This window comes from Panthera onca, chromosome X (genome assembly GCF_046562875.1).
Source record: "Panthera onca isolate mPanOnc1 chromosome X, mPanOnc1 haplotype 2, whole genome shotgun sequence".
NCBI lineage: Eukaryota > Metazoa > Chordata > Mammalia > Carnivora > Felidae > Panthera > Panthera onca.
Window position 1 is genome coordinate 1,628,977 of NC_138357.1, and position 11,764 is coordinate 1,640,740.

At 61.2% G+C, this 11,764-nt stretch overlaps 1 long non-coding RNA gene across 1 annotated transcript; it reads left to right on the forward strand.

Annotated features, from left to right (window-relative positions):
• The first annotated feature begins 287 nt into the window (after positions 1–287).
• On the forward strand, positions 288–4,502 carry LOC145714186 (uncharacterized). Its single transcript, XR_014136802.1, has 3 exons — positions 288–1,243; positions 1,382–1,967; positions 2,474–4,502. It is a non-coding gene; the product is annotated as an uncharacterized LOC145714186 (long non-coding RNA).
• The last annotated feature ends 7,262 nt before the right edge of the window (positions 4,503–11,764 follow it).

The following is an 11,764-nucleotide window of genomic DNA, read 5'->3' on the forward strand; positions in this document are numbered from 1 at the left end:
TTCTTTTCTAAAAAATGTTTATTTATTTTTAAGAGAGAAGAGAGAGCGCAGGGGAGGGCCAGACAGAGAAAGAGAGAATCTCAAGCAGGCTCTGCACTGTCAGCACAGAACCCAATGCAGGGCTCGAATGTACAAACCTTGAAGATCCTGACCTAAGCCAAAATCAAGTGTCGGATACTTAACCGACTGGGCTATCCAGGGGCCTGATCTTTTTTTTTTTTTTTTCTTAACGAGGCTCCACACCCAATGTGGTAAACTAACTACCGAGAGGTCAACAGTTGCATTCTTTATCAACTGAGCCAGCCAGGGGCCCCCATGGTGATCTTTCCAGAGCTTTTCTAAGATGCAACTGTTCCTACTCTAATGGTTCTCTCAAAGCTTCACTGAAAGGAGCTGCTTCTGGACCATCCTGTGGAACAAAGGGTGTGGGGTGTTCAGATCCAACGTGATCTTCTCTCTCTAACACTTGCCAAGTTGTTCTCTCTCTAACACTTGGGGTTTTTTTCTCGTAACACTTTAGATTCCCTTCTCCACCTCATGCCAAGAGAGTCCTGGCATTGAAACCGATCAACTACAGGCCACCAGTAAGTCCAAGTTCAGTCAACCAAACAAGCACGGGCCTGTATTTCTTACGAGCTGCAAGTGCTACACATTCCGTCAGTAACATTTAGTAAGTATATCACTATTGGTGAATCTACCCCAGTGAGTGCCTTAGCTCACCTCCTTAGCCTGGTAGCCTGAGAATCCATTCCCACAAATGTTCAAATAGGATTAATCTGTTAGATACCAGTTACATCTGGGAATTTTTATTGACACATGAGCTATTTCCTCATGGTTCAGACTTAGCCGTGGGGCATACTGTGACTGCACCCTACATATGGGCTGAATGGCAAGCGGGATGTTGCCCAGGATCTCAAGGACAACATGAATTGCATTAAAAGGGACCAAGCCCACACGAGATAATGACACATTCTTCTGGCGACGGGACACCAGTCCCTTAGACACGGGGCAGCTACTTGAACCACAATGGGGGGCTCAGAGGGGCTGGTGGCATCCCGACTCTCAGCTTCGACTGAGGCCGAGCAGACATCCCAGTTCCAGGTTTCCGGGCCACACTCCTCCAACCACGGCCATACCTTTCACACGAGGAACAGAGAGAGGCTGGGAATTCAGTGGACTTTGGGATTCTGTAACCCGCACCGATAAACTTGTGTTTAATTTTCACCACGAGGAACCCTTGCAGGTACGGAAGGAAGGGAATTTTTAGGGCTGTCGGGGGAGTTCTGTGCGTGTCGTGCTGTGACTGGAGCTGAGAGGTGAGGAACTAAAGTTGCCATTGTTTTCTCTGCGCGCTCCGGGATCACCACACCACGGTCTTCAGAGCCGTCCTTACCGCCGCCCTGACAGTACAGCAGCCACGCCGGCTCCTCAGGGCTTCCCGCAGGTGGCCCTTCATCCCGGTTCACTGCAGGTGACAGCCTGATGAAGGAAGAGGTCCCCGCAGAGCACGGGTGCTACGTACGCGCCCAGTTCCCATTGGCAGGGAGCCCAAGCCCTGCCCTGGGGCCCAAGGGCGCGACCACACCCATCCCCACATCCCCACTTGGCGGGCCCCTCTTCTGAGAGCACTCCCAGGTCCGACTCTGTAGCAGTCGGGCAGGAGAAGGAGACGAGAAATAGACACGGTTTCTCAGCAGACGAAATCGAATACGAGCATTTGGTGGCTCAGGGCCCGGAGGGCCGAAGAAACAGATCGTATGGCAGAAAGCTGCCGTCCCTAAGGCGAGGGGAAGCGGGGAAGAGGTCGGGCTGAGCAGACACCTAGACGCCAGGATGAGGGGCCTGGAAGAGGCAGAGCCCGGATCTCTGAGGAGGGGCTGCCACAATTTCTCAGGGAAGGCGGAAGCAACCTTATCCACCACGAGGGGATATGGGGCAGGAGATGATTTCTGAGGACCATCTTCCAGGTCAGTAATTCTTTCTTCAGTGGCATCTGTTTGTGGTTTCATCCGTCTGTTGACGGATTTTATTCCAAAGGCTATGTTTTGTGACTCCTACGCTTTTTCATGTCTATTTTAGAGAGACCGAGAAAGAGCATGAGCAGGGGAGGGGCAGAGAGAGAGGGAGACACAGAATCTATGCTCCAGGCTCTGAGCCATCAGCACAAAGCCCGACGTGGGGCTCAAACTCACGAACCGAGAGATCGTGACCTGAGCCAAAGTCAGACACTTAACAGACTTAGCCACCCAGGCGCCCGACTTCGACAGTTCTTTTTCAAAATTGCCTGGGTGCTTTTTTTTTTCTTTTAAGGAACCTCTGTGTGCCCAACGCGGGGCTGGAACTCGCAACCCCGAGACACAGAGTTGCGTGCTCTAGTGATTGAGCCGCCCAGGTGCCCCGTGCCTGGGCTTTTAAAATTATTCTTATCTGTTCGATTCCCTCTTCTGTGTTTTTATTTTGTTGTGTCTCACAGGCCATTGAAGACTTGGGGAGGTGGAGTAGCTTTCTATCACAATAACGCAAACAACGCGTACATATCCACGAGCGCCACTCTCTGATCTCCTGAGAAATCAAAGGTAATGCCAGTCTGGGTTTTGAAGTCCCGTCCCCCCCCCCCCCGCCCTGCCCCGGTTAAGCACAAGAGGGGAAGGCGGCTCTCTTTCTCACCCTGCCCCCTTTGCTGTGTGCTGGCCCGAGGAGGCTTCCGTGGGGGATGGCCACCTGGGCTCACCTCTCAAGCCTCCAGGACATGCTGAGTGTGCCACACGTTCCCCGGGGACCTCCAAGTGAGGGAGCGAACCGCGCCGTAGAGCACGGCCCCACAGAAGGGGATCTGGCTTGAGCCCGACGTCCTTGATCCACACCCCGCCTGGGCCACTTGCCAGCTAGTGGTGCGGAAGAAGCCGTGAATGGGGATCACGCCGCGAACAGGCTGCTAGGGCTGCGGGATGGGAGGAGCCGAGGCACACCGCAAGCACGCAAGGCCATGACCGCAAATGATGTCCTCTGGCCTCTGAGAGTTGCACCCTGGGAAGGTCCACAGGGCCAGTCCTGTCTTCGACAGGCCTGCCGGTTCTCCACCAAGGTGGGCCGTGTCTTCAAGTCGAGGTTGCTGACACGTGTCCCGCTGGGCCTCTGGGGGTCCTGGGCCGGAAGCCTGGGGTGAGCTACCCTTCCAGGGAGGGTGGATGTGCTCGGCCGGCCCGGAGCGCAGCAGTACCACGACGATGCAGGGGGAGCGGTTCCTCTCTCAGCCTGCAGCTAGGGGTGGGGGGAAGGCAGCCCCTCCCTGTTCGCAGCTGCTAGGACTGGAGTCAGCGGGGCGTTCGTCCCCGCTCCCTCAGACCCACTTCTCCTGATAGCACCATCCTGCCTTTGTCCCGCGGGGGTCACCCTTCACCAACACGGGTTTTAGGTGGGGTCTCGGTTCTGCCCTCTGACCTTCTGAAAGCCATTTGCTCCTGGCACCTGGGAACCCCACCCCGGGAGCTCCTCCCCACCCCGGGAGCTCCTCCCCACCCCGGGAGCTCCTCCCCACGGCCCTAGCGCATCCCTGCTCACCCACCCCTGACTTTGCATTTGCTCTGCGTCCTCTTCCCCGGGATTTCTCTTGCTTACCCGCGCGCAACCTATGCGTGTTTCTCATTCCGTATTCGCTGGACTGGCATCCCTGGAGGGCAGAGGCTGGCTGTCAGAGTGGCACCGCCCCCAGCCCCCAGCCTAGGCAGCACTGCATCATGTGACCGGCGCCCAGGGCCACAGCCATTGGCCCAGCGGGTCAACCTACCAGCCCGGGTCACCGAGGACTTGGCAACAGGCTCACCAATGCCACCCCGAGTCTCCTTACTGTCATCACACGTGGGAGGAGGCCTTCGTGCCCACGATACGCAACCCAGAAATCGCCAATTGACAGTTTAATACCCTTGGTGGTATAAAAATGTGTAACTTTGGGGCGCCTGGCTGGCTCAGTCTGTAGAGCATGTGACTCCTGACCTCAGGGTGTGAAGTTGGAGCCCCAGGGGGGGGGGTGTAGGGATGACTTAAAAACAAAAACTTTAGGGGCGCCTGGGTGGCTCATTCGGGTAAGCCTCCGACTTGGGTTCAGGTCATGATCTCACGGTTTGTGAGTTCTAGCCCCACGTGGGGCTCTGTGCTGTCAGCATAGAGTCCGGTTTGGATCCTCTTGACTCCCTCTCTCTGCCCCTCCCCCACTCGCGTTCTCCCTCTCTCTCAAAAATAAACAAACATGGAAAATAATTAAAAATTGGGGTGCCTGGGTGGCTCAGTCGGTGGAGCGTCCGACTTCGGCTCAGGTCACCATCTCACTCACGATTCGTGGGTTCGACCCGTGTGGGGCTCCGGGCTGACAGCTCCGAGCCTGGAGCCTGCTTCAGATTGTGTGTCTCCCTCTCTCTCTCCGCCCCTCCCCTGCTTGTTCTCTGTCTCTGTCTCTCAGAAATAAATCGCGTTAAAATTTTTCAAAGAAAATAAGTAATTGAAAATAAAAGTAAAATAAAAACTTAAAAAAAAAAAAATGTATACCTTCTTGACTGCCCAAACCGGCAAGCCTTGTCCTTGAAGACAAAAGACATACTGGGGGCAAAATATTTGCAACATAGGTAACAAAGAACTAACAGCCCTAGTGTACCACCAGTGGGGTCTTTCTGTCGGCAAGGCCATCTCTTAGTATCTATTGACATTTCAAACGCCCATAGGTTTTGACCTGTCAATTTCACTTAGAGGTAATTATCCTAGAGGGAGGCTGACACACGTTCACCGTTGGTACTTGCGGTGCTAATGCCAATGGCAGAGAGAAGAGGAAAGGTAAACGTACCATCCAGTTGGGGATTCATTATGTAAATTATAGTAGCTGCATATAGTACATACATACAGTACATGCATCAGATACCACGCAGCCAGAAGAGAGATGAGCTAGACATTTGTTTAGTGACATGGAAGGTTTTCAAAGACCTATTGCTAAGTAAGTAAGAGAAAATCACAATTAAATATATAGGATGTATGCTTTTTATTTTTATTCATTTTTGTTTTTCCCTGCCCGCCCCCCCCCCCGCCCCCCCCCGCCCCCGCCCCAGGGTATATGCTTTGTAAAACTCTGTAAATGACTATGTTGGTGATTGCATTAGAAGACTATATGTAGAAGAGAGAGACAAAATTGTTAACAATCTTGCTTAATATAATGTTGCTTTGTAAAAATGTTCAATGATGCGCTCTAAAACTGTGCAGGGTGCTAATGGAAAATGGTAACAGCCAGGGTGGACCGCAAGTGGGCACTTTCTCCTAAAGCTAAACATCCAGGGGCGCCTGGCTGGCTCGGTGGGAAGAGCGTGCAACCCTTGATCTTGGGGTGGTGGGTTGGAGCCCCACGTTCGGTATAGAGATTACTTAAATAAATACCCTAAAATTAAATGAAATATTTAAAGCTAAACATCCATGTCCATAGGACCCAGCAATTGCACTCTTGGGCATTTAGGCCAAAGAAACAGAAGCTTAGGATCACGCGAAAACATGTACGTGAATGTCCATAGCGGGGGTATCTGCAGCAGCCTAGGACTGGGGACGAGCAGCGTGTCCTTCAGCGGGTGAATGTTTGAAGCAAGCGGTCGATCCACACCAAGGACCGTAGCTAGCAATACGAAGGAAGAACTGACTATGGATACACGCGACCATCTGGATGGATCTCAAGGGCATTATGAGAGTGAAGGGAAAAAAGCCCACCCCGCGTCACTGAGACCTACTGCATACCGCATGGTTCCATTTACCGAAGTGCTCAAATGACCAACTTGTACACGAGCGAGCACACAACACTGGTGGTCGCGGGGTGGGAGGGAGCAGAGGGGAGGAGGCTGTGGTTACGAAAGGTTAACAGGAGGGGTCCTTGGGAGGGAACCAACTGGACGCGGATGCCCGTGGGAGTCGCCCGAATCTACACGCGTGGCGAAAGTGCAGAGCTACGCGCGGCCGCACACGCGGGTGCGGCACACACGGAGCAGCTCTCGGACGGCAGCAGTGCCAAAGCCGGGTGTGCGATTGCACGAGATGTGCACCCTGCCGGTCCCAGGGAACTGCGGGAGGCGCCCTGGCGCTTCTCCGGAACTCCCCGTGAGGTCCGTTACTTCAAGATCCAAGTTCCAGCCGAAAGCACACAAGCAGGGCTTGGCGTGGACGGACACGACGACTTGCGCGACTCTGCACGCAGACGTCCCGCTCGTCCCGCCGGGACGTCTAGGCGTCGCGCGGCCCACCGGGCCCGACCGCTAGAAAGGAGCGCGCGGGAGCCGAGCCCAGAGGGGCGCGCAGGAGACCGGCTTGTTTTGATTGGGCAGGGGACACGTCCGTCAGGCCGCGGGGCCGGGGCTTCCGCGGGCGGCCTGGGAGCGGCCCCGTCCTGAGCCGAGCTGGGGCATTGGCGGAGCTAGCCGGAAGGGGTGGGCGGGAAGGCGGTGCCCCGCGACCTGTGGGGCGGGGCTTCCTGTGGCGCGCTGAGGGACAGGAGGAGACCGGTGCCGGGGCGGTGAGGGTGGGCGCGGCGTGCGCGGACGACGCCCCGGCCTTCTGGACACCGCCCTCCGTCCCTGGGCTCCGCTCCCCGCCTCTCCGGGTCCTGGCCCCTGCCAGAGTCTCCGTTCCCCGAGGCCTGGGGACCTGTGCGTTCCGCCGGGGCGAGGCCGACCTGACGGTGTCTGGCCCTCTAGACGGCCAGGGCCAGTGTATCGGGGCCCCCGGGGGCCTAGTGAGGGGAGAAGGGGGCGGCGGCCCCACCGGGATGACCAAGGGCATGGTCGCCGCGTCTGCAGCCCCTCCCCGCCCTGGCCTCGGAGAGCGGCCTTGCTGTGCGGTCCGGGGCGCATCCAGCCTCCCGGGGACCGGATCGTGGCACCCCCGCCCCACTCTCCCCCCCTCCGCCCCTTCCTTGCCCGGCGCGCTGTGTGTTCCAGCGGCCCTGCGTGCGTCTGGGACAGTTCTCTGTAAAGCATGGATCCCACCTCCACACACACACAGGCCTAGTACCCGGTACCCGGGAAAAGGTGGGCAGAGCTGGTGCCCGTACCCGCGAGTGTGGTGTTGGCCAGGGGAGCTCTCCAGGCTCCTGCAGGTGAGGACGGCAGGAAGGTAACAAAGTCTTTCCCACGCCACTTGACAGGTGTGGCCCCCCTGGGAGAGAGGCCTGCCCGAGTCACCCTGCTCTCCAGGACCACCTGTGGTTGTCCCTGCCTGTCACCTGGGGAGGTCACAAGCAAGGGCGGCCCCGCAGAGGCAGAGAAAGCTCGTGGCTTCTCTACAAGTGGGTGCCATCAGGAACCATCCGTCCCCGTGGTTCTCACGCTGGACGGCCGCGTGGGAACACCTGGAGGGCTTGTTCAACCTCGCGACGCCGGACTCCACCCCGGGGTCTCTGATCTTGCAGATCTGCGGTGGGGCCTGAGAACTTGTGACTCTAACAAGCTCCGGGCTGACGCTGCTGCCACCACCACGGGTCTGGGTCTGGGACCCCCTCTGTGAGGAGCACTGCTGCGGAGACCTGAGACTCACTCCTAGGTGTGTGCGTGCCCCGTGCCCTCCCTACCTGGGCATGGCCCCTTGGCCGGGTCCCCACGGGCCTGGGAAACGCCAGGAGGCTGCTAGCCCTCGAGGATTCGGGGACTTCCCAACGAGGGGCAGTCAGCGTTTCCTGCCCCGGTTTGTCTGGAGGGCACCGTCCACAGCCCGGGCGGGGAGAAGGTGTCTGTCGGGTTTGTACAGGCGCCCGGCAAGTCCCAGACCGGAGCGGATAGGTCCGGACACGTAGGAGAGAGGGGCGGAGATCAGAGTGGGGCCCGGCAGTGGGGATGCAAAGAACCCTCGGATGAGGCAGAGGACAGAGCCGCACCCTGAGCTCGGGGCCGGGGGAGGACCCTGGGCCCTGAGACCGAGAACGTGGATCTGGGGGGAGCGTGCAGACGGGCAAGGGGGTCGTCTGCCCGGGACCGGCCCTGCCAGTCGTCTGGTCCGTGGGTGCCGTCGGCCCTCTAGCTGCTGGGAAGCCACTGCCTTTCTCCAGCAACATGGCCTCCCAGGGCCCCGGCGGTGCCGCCCGGAGCTGCTCGGCACCCGGCGCCACGACCGCCACCCACCCACCAGGGCCGGTCTCTTTGGTGGTCGCTATTTGTTTGACTCCGCGGTGGCTTGTCCCCGGCTGGTGGGGGCAATGCAGTGCCCGGCACTGGCCGCCATTTGTCTCCAGAATGAGCAGCTCTGCAGGGTGGCGCACGAGCGGGTTCTGGCCGTGGGGTCGAAGGGTGTAGCCTCTGCCTTTCCTTCTCCCTGCTCGCGCCCCCTGCCTCTAGCTACCGGGTCTTGGCGCTTTTCCTGCTGGACCGCCTCAAGCTCTCTCGATAGGTTGATGCTACGAGGCCTGAGTCACGTCTTGCTAATCTTTCCCCGCGCTGCACTGTCACTTGTCTCTTGACTGTGGTTTTGGGTTTGTTCAGGCCGGGCCGACGCGTTTAGTTTCTGTGTCATCGGGCTTTCCAGGCTCTTCCTAATGGCTTCCGGGGCTTCTCGTGGGTTCCTTTGCTCCAGACTTACTCAGAGAGGCTTTCTCCACGTAAATACCCGAGCGGCTCTGCGACGTGGCACACGAGCGTGTTGTGGCCGTGGGATCAAACGGACTAGCCTCTGCCTCTCGTCCTCCCTGCTCCCCCTGCCCCCAGCTACCGGGTCGTGGCGCTTTCCTGCTGGACCGCTTCCTTGTATTCCTCACCCATTGCTGCACACCGAGTTACCCCGACGTACCCCTGCCACCACTAATCCCTGTGTTCTGACCTCCACACTGTCTGAGGACAGGCTCCTAGAGGGCTCGGTTGGGGGGCTCTGGCTCAAGGTGGCTCACAGGCCGCAGTCCAGGCATCAGCTAGGGCCCAAGCCACCCGGTCTGCCTGTCGAGCGGGCCCTGCATCCAAGCTGGCTCCCGTGGCTGTGGCGGGGCCCCGGTGCCTCCCCCGTGGGGCCCCTCCATAGGGCAGCACAGGGCAGGGCTTCCCAGAGCCAGCGATGTGACAGACGGGAGACAGAAAGAGACGGAGAGCGAGGGGGCGGGGGGGGGGGAGAGAGAAGAGAGGGGCCCCGAGATTGAAGCCTCAGCCGTTTTACAACTTCACGTCTGTGTTCTTGTTCCCTCCCCTCTGCTGTGTCCTTCTAGGTCACACGGGTCCACCTGGAGCAGTGCTGGAGGGGACGACACAGGAGGAGCGTCCTGGCTCCTGAACCTGGGTGCGGGCGTCCTGGTCTCACAGGGCCCCTCAGGAACACGTCCTTTGTCTAAAGGGGGGGTGGCACGTTCCGGCCCGGGGACCAAGGCAGGCAGGGCCCGCATGTGTATGGGCAGAGGGTGGCTCTTCGTCTTTAAAGGCTCGCAGACAAAACGCACAAAGAGCCAGAGACAGGAAGAAGAATATGGGACCGGGTTCCCGGGCGGCCCACGCAGCCCAAGAGGGGCGCTTTCTGCCCTTTGCAGGGCAGCGTGCAGCCCTGGCGGCCGTCCCGGCACAGGGGCGGGCAGCTGTCTGTCGTCACGGCAGCCGGTCAGCACCGTTGCCAGCGTGCTGAGTCCTGCCCAGGCCTGAGAGCAGGAGGCTCCGGACCGCCGGTGCTCCCGCCCGGGCGCCTCAGTCCCGCCCCCGCATCCTCTCCTTCCCCGGGGCCGGGGGCAGCTGCCCCGTGAGGCAGGCGGGGGTGACCTCTCTCCACACACAGGCGTGCCCTCCCTTCTGCCCCCTGCCCTCCGCCGGGCGGCTGGCAAGCGGGTGAGGGCAGGGAGTGGAGAGGAGCGGGCCCCTCCTCAGTGATGGTTCGGGTAGCCGGGTGGCCCCGTGCTGGACTCTGGTGGCCCAGGTGGTGGCAGGCTTGCGTTGGGGGAGGGGCGGGGTGCAGCTGTCAATCCAGGAAGGAGCTCCCACTGTGGCCACAGGAGGCCAGCAGCATCTGGTTTCCCTGGGGAAGTGCCCACCCCGTCCTTCCTGGCTGGGCCTCAGAGATGAGCTCGCTCTGACACGCTCTGACATGCTCACGAGCTCTGTGTGTCACGCCGGTTCTGTGGGCCGGGCCTTTCCCGTTGGCCGTTGCTGCCGCGCAGGGCCAGGCCCCGTGGTGCAGCTCGTGGCACCGTGCGGGGGGCGGGCGGGAAGGGGGCGGCCGCCGTGTGCTTTTTGAACCCGAGGACAGAGGGTCCCGGGGCAGCGGGGCCGTGTCCCGGGAGCAGCAGCAGAGACCAGGGCGTTGCTTGCTGGGCCTGACCTCGGGGACTGTGGTCGTGGCTCCTGGGGACATCCCCCGGCCAGCGTGTCGGGTGGCTTGGTCCTGAAGACGGCCCCCGGAGACCCACAGGCCCAGTGTGGCCCCACACGCCGGGGCCATCTGACCGGCGTCGTCGCCAGCTCCCTGGCGTGTGTCTGAGCTGAACGGCTTTCCCGTCCCTCGGCCCCGGCAGGAGGAACAGCAAGGAGGGCCCGGCCTTCCCTCTTCCCTCGGAGGCCTCCTGCCCCTGGTGGTGGTGGCAGTGGTGGCGGCGGCGGCGGCGGTGGCGGGGGGGGGGGGGGGGGGGGGGGGCGGGGGGGGGGGCGGGGGCGGGGGGGCGCGGAGTCTTCCCTTTCCCTCGCGGGGCCGCGCAGGCGCTCCCCCTGGTGGCCGGCCCTGTGGGTGGGCGCAGCCCCCGGCAGCCAGATCCTGCGCCCGCTCACCTGCCCACCCACCTTCGGTGCCCATCCCTGCACCTCACCGTCTCTGCCCGAGGACGTCTGTGCCCGGCCGGTCCTCAGCAGCTGTGCCGGCTCAAGGGCAACCCCCCACCCCACGCGTGGCTCAGTGGTTTGCTCAGCCCCGTCCCCTCCGCCGCCGCCAGTGGCCTGGCCGGGCTCCTGGAGACCTGCTGAGAGACACGGCCCGGCCCGTGGGGAGCCCGTGGGGAGCGCTAGAGGCGGCGGAAGCCAGCCCCACCTCCGAGCCGCACAGCACAGCGGCCCCCGCTCGGGACGGCCCTCCCCTGGATGCACCTGCCCCGGAGGAGGAGACCCCACCCTCTGGGGGACCCGTCTGCACTTGCCATGGGCCCACTCCCCCACACCCACCCGAGCGGGAGCGGGAGCGGGAGCGGGAGCGGGAGCGGGAGGAGACCGTCCAGAGCTGCAGAGCGCTGAGCGCACGGGAGGTGCCTGTGGCGGGCACCTGTCGCTCTGCTCTGCGTGCTCGCTGGCCCTGTCTTAGCGGCCACCCCATCCTCTTTCCCTTGGTTCCGCCGGGGTTCCGTGGTCGGGGCTGCCCTGCAGCACCTTGGCCCTATGCCCTGGAGCGGGATGTGGCCACACGCGCTGGGGTGGGCCCACGGAATCCTAAGGGGCCCCGGACTAAGGTTCCCCTTGTGGAGGTGCTGGGACTCCCTCGCTGGCTCGGGTGAGTGGCGGCCCCACCCACCCTGAGGGGCCGGGTGCCCCCCTTTCCTCACCCCAGTCCCCTTCCAGCCTCTTTTGGGGGGATGGGGGGCGGCGGGCGATGGGGCAGAAGGGCGACAGGCAGGGCCAGGTGCAGAGGTGTGGCTGGGGCGGGCTGGAGGCTGGCTGTGGGGTGGGGCTGGTCAGCTTCCCCCTGCCCTGCGCTGCCTGGACTCAGAGCGGACAGGACCCCAAGGATGGGGGGCGGGGGGCGTGCTGCTCCCCACTAGGGTGGCCAGCGGTCCCGTCCCTACACTTAGAAGATGAGATGGGGCCAGCCT